The 10,703-nt window shown below is 42.9% G+C and overlaps 1 pseudogene across 1 annotated transcript; it reads left to right on the top strand.

The window, feature by feature from the left end:
* The first annotated feature begins 6,302 nt into the window (after positions 1-6,302).
* Positions 6,303-7,233, top strand: LOC308516705 (large ribosomal subunit protein uL22-like; annotated as a pseudogene). Its single transcript has 2 exons — positions 6,303-6,605; positions 6,986-7,233. The product of its transcript is annotated as a large ribosomal subunit protein uL22-like (transcript).
* Positions 7,234-10,703: the final 3,470 nt, after the last annotated feature.

The following is a 10,703-nucleotide window of genomic DNA, read 5'->3' on the forward strand; positions in this document are numbered from 1 at the left end:
CTTAAAACACAAGAACCAAACCAAACTCAAACCATAAAAGCTTTCCACCGCCCCCTTCCCCCGCCCCCCCCCTCCACCCCCGCCTTGCCAGTACTTTGGATTTGGGGTGGATCCTGAAATGCATCACCTTTTGGATCTCCTCAAACTTCAAAATATGTTTACGGGGGGAAATGGTTTAAGTTAGGAGGCTTGCAGCAGACAGTGCCAGTGGGCCGCAGTGTGTCTAGTTATGTGACAACACGCATTTCTGCCTCTTGCCTGGTTGAGTGCCTTAGGCGTGTTCTGTGTGAAAAACCAGGGCGTGCGATTCCCATTAGTACTAATAGGAATGCACTGAGCCCTGGATGGTTTTGGAAGAAACTAAAGTGGGATAGCAGAAAAATCACCTACATGTAAAAATATCATTTAAATCCGTTAAATATTGTTTATAGGTTTTCTAAGTTTACGAGAAGCAACCATTGGTGCCCTTTTAGTGCAGGATTTTACTGGCAGAAACGTGATTTTTAAAAGCTTACTTCATTAATTGTCCTTGCTGTAGTGCCTGCGGCGTATTAGAAATAACTTAGGTTTTGAGGCTAAAATCTGGGGTGTGCTCCTAATTGAGCTCCTCACTGGTTGTACAACCTTCAGCACATGACGTAACCCCTCAGAACCCCACGTGTCCTCTGTGTAAAACTGGTGTAATGTAATCTGATTAACAGAATAGGTATGAGGATGAAATGAGATAGTAGTTATGAAAACAGATATGAACTGAAATCCCTGTATGTACGGTGATTGCTATTATTCCAGAGGCAGGGGACAGCGTGGGTTTTTTAGGTGGACGCCCTGGGTTTTGTCATCGCCCACTGTGGGCCTTGTGTCACTCTGTTCAAATTGCTGAATCTCAGTTTTTTTGCTGGGACGGAAAAAAAAAAAAAAAAAAGAACTAACCAGCAACTCCTTTATTGAGTATTTTCTAAGTGCCAGAGACTTAATTCTTAATATCTAAATTCTTTTTTTTTTTTTCTGTAATTTTTTTTATTATTATTATTAGTTAAGGAATTACAAATGTGTCCTCATCCCCCCCTTTAACCCCCAACCTCCCCCCCACACACAAACTCATGCTCCCATCCCCCCGTTGTCCATGTCCATTGGTTTGGCTTATATACATGTATACAAGTCCTTCTGTTGATCTCTTCCCCTTACCCCCGCCCTCCCGTACTTTCCTTCTGGGGATTGATAGCCTGATCGCTGTTTCTCAGTCTTTGGGTCTGTCCTTTTTCATCAGTCTATGTTGTTCTCTATAATCCACAAATGAGTGAGATCATGTGGTATTTATCTTTCTCTGACTGGCTTATTTCACTTAGCATAATGCTCTCCAGTTCCATCCATGCTGTTGCAAAAGGCAAGAGTTCCTTTTTTTTTACCGCAGCATAGTATTCCATTGTGTAGATGTACCACAGTTTTCTAATCCATTCATCTGCTGATGGGCACTTAGGCTGTTTCCAAATCTTAGCTATGGTGAATTGTGCTGCTATGAACATAGGGGTGCATATATCCTTTCTGATTGGTGTTTCTGGTTTCTTGGGATATATTCCTAGGAGTGGGATCACAGGGTCAAATGGGAGTTCCATTTTTAGTCTTCTGAGGTAGCTCCATACTGTTCTCCACAGTGGCTGCACCAGTCTGCATTCCCACCAGCAGTGCAGAAGGGTTCCTTTTTCTCCACATCCTCTCCAACACTTGTTGTTTGTTGATTTGTTGATGATAGCCATTCTGACAGGTGTGAGATGGTAACGCATTGTCGTTTTGATTTGCATCTCTCGTATAATTAGTGACTTTGAGCAGGTTTTCATATATCTTTCTGCCTTCTGTATGTCCTCTTTCGAAAAGTGTCTATCTAGGTCTGTTGCCCATTTTTTTATTGGATTGTTTATCTTCCTTTGAGTATTTTCTAAGTGCCAGAGACTTAATTCTTAATATCTAAATTCTTTTTTTTTTTAAAATATATTTTATTGATTTTTTACAGAGAGGAAGGGAGAGGGATAGAGAGTCGGAAACATCGATGAGAGAGAAACATCGATCAGCTGCCTCCTGCACATCTTCTACTGGGGATGTGCCCGCAACCCAGGTACATGCCCCTGACCGCAATCGAACCTGGGACCCTTCAGTCCGCAGGCCGACGCTCTATCCACTGAGCCAAACCGGTTTCGGCAATATCTAAATTCTTTATATAACAACTATCTTAATCTCTATACTCATTTCTGAAATGGATTTGTTAAAATTGATTGATTATTAAAAGCAATATGGTCTAAGCACTTTATATTTTCATTGATTTCAGAGAGGAAGGGAGAAGGCAGAAATATCAACGATGAGAGAGAATCATGGATCGGCTGCCTCCTGCACGCCCCACAGTGGGGATCAAACCCACAGCCTGGGCATGTGCCCTGACTGAGAATCGAACTGGAACCTTCTGGTTCATAAGTTGATGCTCAACCACTGAGCCATGCCAGCCAGGCATAAGCACTTTATTTTAGACACGAAAACTAAAACTCCAGAAGAAAATAAACTCCAGAAGTGAGATAAAGTGCTCGAAGTCATATACTAGTTGTGGGCAGAACTGAGACTAGAAAATAGCCAGTGGCTCGTTTCCAGGATATTTCAATGTCTCCATTCCTATCAAGGTCAATTCAAAGAAGTGTGAAGCAGGGGGTTGCTCTTATACCTTTTGGCCCAGTTGGAGGCGTAAGTGAGGATCTCCTGAGGCGGTGATATTGTGGTACACAGCAGCTCAGGAGAGAGCAGAGAGGGGAAAGAATAATGTAGGTGGAGTGATGACCAAGGGCTTCCTGCAGGAGGAGAGATGTGAACTGGGCATAGAAAAGCAACTAAGGAGTGGTAAGCAAAGAGGGAGGATAGACACTCCACAGGGAGAAAATGGCATAAGTCAAAGCGGGGAGGAAGATAACAAGACGGAATTTGCAGGAGCCAAAGCTTCCTGTCGAGGAGAAGTGGCATATGAGGCAGGATAGGTGGTGGGTGGGGACTAGAGGCCAGGGATGGTTTCTTCGTACTTCCATAGTCAATGGGAACCATTGATTAATTAAGTCAATCATCTGTTTAATAAAGGTGTATGGGGCATCTACACTGTGCTGTGCTCACCTGGGCACTGGGGGTTTTGTCCCTACTTTCAGGCAGGTTCAATCTAGTGTGGAGAACCCAGCAGGTGTAGCTCAGTGGCTGAGCATCGACCTATGAACCAGGAGGTCACAGTTTGACTCCCAGTCAGGGCACATGTTGGTTTGCGGGCTAGATCCTTGGTGGGGGGCTTTCAGGAGGCAGCCCATCAATGATTCTCTCTCATCATTGATGTTCCCATCTCTCTCCCTCTCTCTTCCTCTCTGAAATCAATAATAAAAAAAAAAGATTGAAAAAAAAAGTCTTCTATGAGGAGTTGGGTGATAACTGGTAAATGAATCCCATATTGAGAAATGCTTTGACAGTCATGGACAGGGTGCTATGTTAGAGAGTCGCAGAGAATGCATTCTCACACAGGTCAGCCAGGGGCAACTTCTCTGAACAATCAGTAGGAGGTCCATGTGGCTAGAGCACTGTTAGCGTGAGGGGCTGGAGGGAAGGCTGGGGAAGGGAGCTGGGGCTGGAGAACACCGGAATGTGTTCTACGTGCAAAGGAACTTCTAAGTGCACTGGAGGTTTTTAAGCAGGTAAGTGATTTGGCCTGATTTTTTTATATACATAATTAATTGATTAAAGCCACTCTTCTTGGCTGCACTACAGGGAATGAACTATAGTGGAAGCAGGGAGACCACTGCTGGTAGGGGCCAAGGCAGAAATGCTCAAGAGAGACAAACGCAACTTGAATCGGGATCAGAGCAATGAAGCATAGCATCTTCATAGCAACGAATGTGGGGGGCTTGGCTGAGAGAGACAATTGAAAGGTAACTTCTCCAGGGCTTATGGGTGGGTTGGCTATGAGGAGTAATAGAGACTTTAGTGGATCGAAGGACGGCCCCAAAGGCTACGTCCATGTCTTAATCCTCGGAGCCTGAGAATGTGACCTTATTTGGAAAAAAATGTCTTTGCAGATGTAATCAAGTTAAGGATCTCCAAATGACATCATCCTGGACTGTCCACATAAGCCCTACCTTCTATGACAAGTGTCCTCATGAGGGACACAGAGGAGAGAAAAGTGGGGAAGGCCACGTGAAGAGGGTTGCAGAGACTGAGGTGATGCAGCCACGGGACCCCTGGAGCCAACAGAAGAGGGACAGACAAGGAGGGGTTCTCCCCTGGAGCCTCCGGGGAGCGCAGCCCGGCGGACACCTGGCCCCCAGGACAATGAGGAAACAAATGCTGTTGTTTGAAGCCACCAAGTTTGTGGTGATACGTTATGGCAGCCACAGGGAACTACTACGAAGAGGGGGGAGTCTGGGATGACCCCCAGGTTTCTGGCATATGGTGTTGCCATTTACTGCACCGGGGAAGTCTGGGTTTGGGTGGTGCTGGTGCTAGGACTAAGAGTTAGAGTTTGCCCTGGCCGGTTGCTCAGTGGCTAGAACTTCAGCCTGAAGACCAAAGGGTCTTGGGTGTGATTCCTAATCAAGGGCATGTGCCTGTTGCAGGTTCAATCCCCGGCCCCAGTTGGGGTGCATGCGGGAGGCAACCAATCGTGTCTCTCTCTCTCTCTCTCTCTCTCTCTCTCTCTCTCTCTCTCTCTCTCTCTCCTGACCTCTTTTCCTTCCACTCTGTCTAGAAATTAATGGAAAAAATATCCTTGGGTGAAGATTTAAAAAAAAAAAAAGAGTTAAAGTTTGGACATGCTCAGTTTGAAATGCTTGTGAGAAGTCTAAGCAGAGAAGGTGGGTAAGCAGCTGGATGGAGCAGTCCGGAGCTCAGAGGAGGGTCAGGGGAAAAGAGATAAATCTGGAATTGCCAGCATACAGGCTACATTTAAACCAGAGAAATCGATGCAACCTCCTAAGAAGAGGGTGTAGAGTGGAGCTGGGGAAGGCCTGCGAACAGTGGCCTGTGCTTTTCAGCCCGTTTGTGGGAAACTGGTCAATTCTTTACCTTCTGTTTTCTTCTTGTTCTTACCTCTGGTGCCCACATGTTGTAAGAGAGGAAGTTATACAAGAGCGTGGCTAACTTAAGGTAGTGTAATTTCAGGGCAAAGTGGTGTGATTCTGTCTGCCCAAGAACTTTCTCCATCCGTTGACTAATGCTTGGCCTTCCATGATTAGAGACTCATTTCTTCAGGCATTAAAACCTACATTTTCTACCTTTGCACGACGTTGCAGAAGTGAGGAGGGAACCAACCAAGTTTGCTAAAGTAATTGTGATAATATATTAGCCTCAGAGGCTACTGGGGTGGTCCATGCTATGATAATACAGTGTAATAACATAAAATAAAACCTACACATTCTTTGGTAGAAGTCATCCATAACTTTTCCTTCACATCTTAGTGAGAATTTGTGTATCAGATACTTTCCGCAGAGCAGGTTATGATGCCTGGGTGACAAGAGTGTGGGAGAACAAAGCATGAAGTTTGGGCCATGCAGTGGGTGGCTGAGTAGAAAAGGGCGATCATGAGGATGTGGGGACCCTGAAGCCTGGCCATGTCTGCCCTACTGCTTTGCATGTGGGGGAAAGCCTGCTATAGAAAGGCTCCCCCCTTCCTGGCCGTAGTCTGAAAACTCAGTAACAAACGCCCTCCCTCACCCCTGGTGCCCGCTGGGGGATCTCAGCTGACATGTCCTTCTTCAGAATGAGAAGAAAAGTGAAAGAAACATCAGTGACATGCAACAGGCAGCTTCACAGTATTCAAGAGGAAACCGATTGCATGGACTTTGCAGCGTTTTAAGGGCTATTCTGGAGTTTCTGCTTTTCTAAAGTGATGGGTACTTTCACTGGATGCTACCTCGAGTCTTCATCGCTACCATCATAAGCCCCACTGGGACTCCTGGCCAGGCACCCTGAGTCCCCTCTACCTGCTCCCAGACCATTCTGCTCATTCTGCTATCTGAGTGAGGATTTCAAAATGCAAACATGCTTCTTGCCTTTCAGTGTCCCCCTGCTGCTCCTTGGATAGGACACTATAAAGCTCACAGGGATGTAAAGTACAGTACGGGGAATCTAGTCAATACTTATGGTGTCAGTAGGTATTAGACTTATTGAGGGTATTACTTCATAAGTTATAAAAATGTCTACCACTATGTCAAAATTAATATAACATGGAATGTCAACTGAATTGAAAAATTAAAACTATAGCTCTTCCCCAAAGCAGCCATAAGTGACTTCTGAAAATGGTTCACTATTCACTTGACCCAGAAAAACCCACAAAATCTTGCAAATCAAGAGGTTCAAATCTTCGTGTTCACTTTAAGAACACTTGTGAAACTGCCCCGGCCGTCAAGGGTATGCATATTCGAAAAGTCACCAAGCATCTGAAGGACGTAACTTTACAGAAGCAGTGCGTGCCATTCCGTCGTTACAATGGTGGAGTTGGTAGGTGTGTTCAGGCCAAACAGTAGGGTTGGTGGCCCAGAAGAGTGCTGAATTTTTGCTGCACGTACTTAAAAATGCAGAGAGCAATGCTGAACTTAAGTGTGGGGAAGCAGGAGACTTGATTGGAAAGTCTGTAAGGAGGAATCTCTGAAAGGTCAGAGGCTTCTAGCATGACCTTGCCGAAGGCGGCAGACGCTGCCTTGACTTTTCCAAACAAGTCTAAGCCCCTGGGTGTTTTACTGGAATCTTTATGTTTACTTATGTCTTTGCTTAAAGGACACTGCAGACACATGTGACTTCTCAAAGATCCTTATCCTACTGATAGTATCTAATAATTTTAGTTCAAGCTGTTATTACGATAAAAGCCCAAGGAGGCAGGCAAATGGGGCTGTTTTGGTTCCTATAGCCAAGCAGCCCCTTAGCTCTCTCTTTCACAGAAATGTGTGTCATCCATCACTCAGGGTCTGCTGGTCAGCCCCAGCACTTAAGGGTTTAGATGTAGACTCTCTGGTCATTGAGCACATCCAGGTGAACAAAGCTCCCAAGATGCAGCATGGAACTTACAGAGCTCATGGGCGGGTTACCCCATACAGGAGCTCTTCCCACCACACTGAGAGGATCCTTCCTGAGAAAGAGCTGATTGTTCATAAAACAGAAGAGGAAGCTGCACAGAAGAAAAAGATATCCCAGAAGAAACTGAAGAAACAAAAATTTATGGTCCAGGAGTAAATTCAGCATAAAATAAATACTGATAAAAGTAAAAAATAAATAAATAAAGGTTTTCTTTATCTAACCATTGCCTATATTTCTGGCTTTATTTCATCCCCAATACTTGCTTGCTTTGCTCTCAGAGATCTAGATGCACTGACATGCATTCAGTTTCTCCAGCTCCACAGTCCTCTCTTGCTGCTCCCTGGGTTGGATTGCTCTCGCTGCCCCCAGCCCCCCACTCCCTCACTCCTTCTCTGCATCCTCCCCCCATCCCCAGTAAACAGAATCACACACTTCATTAGGACACTGTCCTGACTTCTCTCCCGCCCCCTGTATCAAATCCTCTTCCTATTTTCAGCCTTATGTCACTGTATATCTTTTCTGCCTAGTCCTAATGGTAGTTGTAAATGTACACACACAAACACACACACACACACACACATTTAAGTAGAATTATTTGACTGATGTTTCTCCCTACCAGACTTTACTTTTTATGAGGGCAGGTATCTTGTTCATGGTGGCATCTCTAACTAGCATCCTGCTGCCCTTAGCCTGTCATTGAATATTGGCTGAATAGATAAAATGAATGGACATATATTGCCACTAATTGTTGGTTACTCAATGAATTCGAAGAATTCTCAGGATGGGTCACTTCTATGTGGCTCTTTAGGTTTTGAAAAGCAGTTAGTAATAATATGGAGCCTGATTCTCCCCTCCTGGAGAGCACTCACTCCTGGGGCACAGTAAGGAGAATAGCGTTACCTATCAGTTTCCACGTGTGAGCATCCATTTCCACCCCAAATAAAAGGAGAGAAAGGCTTGCAGGCCCAGGAGAAATGCTGTTGATTTTGTGCTAGCAACTGGATTTCTCTGTGGCTGTCATTTATGAATGAAGGGAAAGCCCAGTGAAGGTGATTGATGTCACCGCAGCCCTCACAGAGCCACCTCCCACCGCTCACTCACACCTAATAATGTGCTCTGGTTGTTTGCGAATGTGTTTGGCCTTCCTGAAATAAAAGAGAAGATGATATTAAACGAAATCACTTTAAATAAAAAGAAGAACATAGGGGCCAAGCATGATAAAATGACCACAAAACATTAAGGAAAAGATCAGTGACAGGTCTCAAATGTAGTTCAAACGGCGTTTCTTTTGAATGTTAAACCTCCAGCCCACGGCCCTTGTCTTCAGAGCGATGAAAATATGGTGGACATGTGTACATTTTCTTTCTCATGGCTTGTGCTTAATTATCCATGAAGAAAAAAAAAATTCATGAAATGTTTCATGTTCTTCTCTTTTAACTGCCAAAACAGGAACTTCTGAGGCTTTGACAGAATTGGTTACGATCCCTTTGAAAGTTTTATTAACGCAGAGTATGTTTTTAATCTTTTGTATGTTGATCACTAAAATGTATTTTCTATGATTCATTCATTCTTGCCTCTATCGCATTTTAAGTAAACAAGGAGTTAGTGACTTTGGCCTTGTAAAATATATTGGGCTTTTTTTTTTTTTTTTTTTTAGATGCAGAGTGGTGATGATTAACGAACAAACTGAATATTAAATCAGAGGATTCTTCTCTATCTAGGACAGAAAGGAAGTCTTGAGACCCTTTGAGAGATTAGTATCTACATTCATTTTAATGTAAACATCAGAGACATTCCACTCTGAGCATATTTCTCTCCTCTAAAAAATTCTGTATATGGATGTTGTATTTTCTGGGCATCTGTGGATGTCGAAATATAAATAAACGAAAGTGCTTACTTTTTTGCCTCTATTGATATTTTGAGTCAACAGTTGAAAGTTAAAGCAAGAAGTGTTGTTTTTTTTATTTGTAGAGTACTTTTAAAAATAAAAGCATGCATCAGAAAATACTGAATGCTTGCTAGTTAATCTATTATCATAATTGTCTTTGTTATTCATATTTTTCAAAGTTTCATAACCCTCATTGTTTGAGGTCTATTTAAAGTGCTTGGAGCATAACTACTTTATCAGTAGTTGCCGGAACAGAAAAATAAGGTGTCTTGTCTTGTAGATGAATCTGTGAGAAGAGTTTATTTAAAACAAAATAGAATTCTTGGGTTAAGTCTCAAAATAGACATAACTAAGGTAGTTTTAATACAATGCCCAAACAAGAAGGTATTTTCATAAACACAAAGGTCAAGATATGTGAAATAAGATAATACCATCTTTTAAAAAATTTTAAAAATTTGATTTCAGAGAGAAAGGGAGAGGGAGAGATAGAAACATCAATGATGAGAGAGAATCATTGATCGGCCACGTCCTGCACATTCCCACTGGGGATTGAACTCATAACCTGGGCATGTGCCCTGACTGGGAATTGAACCATGACCTCCTGGTTCCTAGGTCGATGCTCAACCACTGAGCCACCGTGGCCAGACACCATCTTTTTTAAACTAAAAGTTTATTTTTAATTAGTTATATTGACCTTGTAGATTCAAAGCCTCAGATCTTTATTTCTTTCTTATTGTTAAAATTGCATTATAATTTATACATACATAAGTTTATGAAAACAAAACAAATAGTATTTGACCAGGTTTTACCTGTGTTAGACTAGATCCACAGACCACTGAAGGATTAAAGAGAATGCCAAGATATGGAAAGTTAACAACTTCTAAACATTAGGTGATCTGAAATAGGTGACAGCATTTCCTAAAGACAAATTTTCCATCATTCTTTTATTCACCAATTGAGCAAGTGTTTAAGTGCCTCCCATAACCAGGCACTATTCAAAGTGTTGATACATAAGTGAACTAAAGAGATCAAAAGAAGCTTCTATTCTAGTTGGTGGAAGTGAGATGCTTAACATTTAACCACATCTTTTCCTTAATCAAGAATAAGCCATATGCTATTAAAATAATCTCTAAATCATCAGCAAAGATTGTTTCAAGAATACCTATGGAATTAATATTGTACCACAAGATATTATTTTTCTTAATTTAAAGAAGTATGAAAGTTCATTCTGTTAGCTCACTTGACTTTTACCATATAAGTAGTTACTTTCTCTATGATTAAATTTGTATACACCTCCTTAGAAAACTATGCTTTCCTTTGTATTTTACAAAGGAGAGCCAAAAAGTATTAGGCTACCATCTAGTTGGTGGTAGAACTGGTAATAGATCTTACTGTTTTATCCGCACCCCCGTTCTTATTAGTCACTTTATTTTATTTAAATACTAGAGGCCCAGTGCACAAAATTCATGCACTTGGGGGTGGAGGGAGTCCCTCAGCCCGGCCTGTGCTCTTTTGCAGTCCAGGAAACCTTGGGGGATATCCAACTGCCGTGGAGGTGAGAGAGGCTCCCGCCAATGCTGCTATGCTTGCCAGCCATGAGCCCGGCTTTTGGCTGAGTGGTGCTCCCCCTGTGGGAGCGCACTGACCAGGGGGGAGCTCCTGCATTGAGCGTCTGCCCCCTGGTGGTCAGTGTGTGTCATAGCGACCGGTTGTTCTGCCGTTTGGTCAATTTGCATAT

This window comes from Myotis nattereri (genome assembly GCF_964212035.1).
Source record: "Myotis nattereri genome assembly, chromosome: 3".
Taxonomy (NCBI): Eukaryota; Metazoa; Chordata; class Mammalia; order Chiroptera; family Vespertilionidae; genus Myotis; species Myotis nattereri.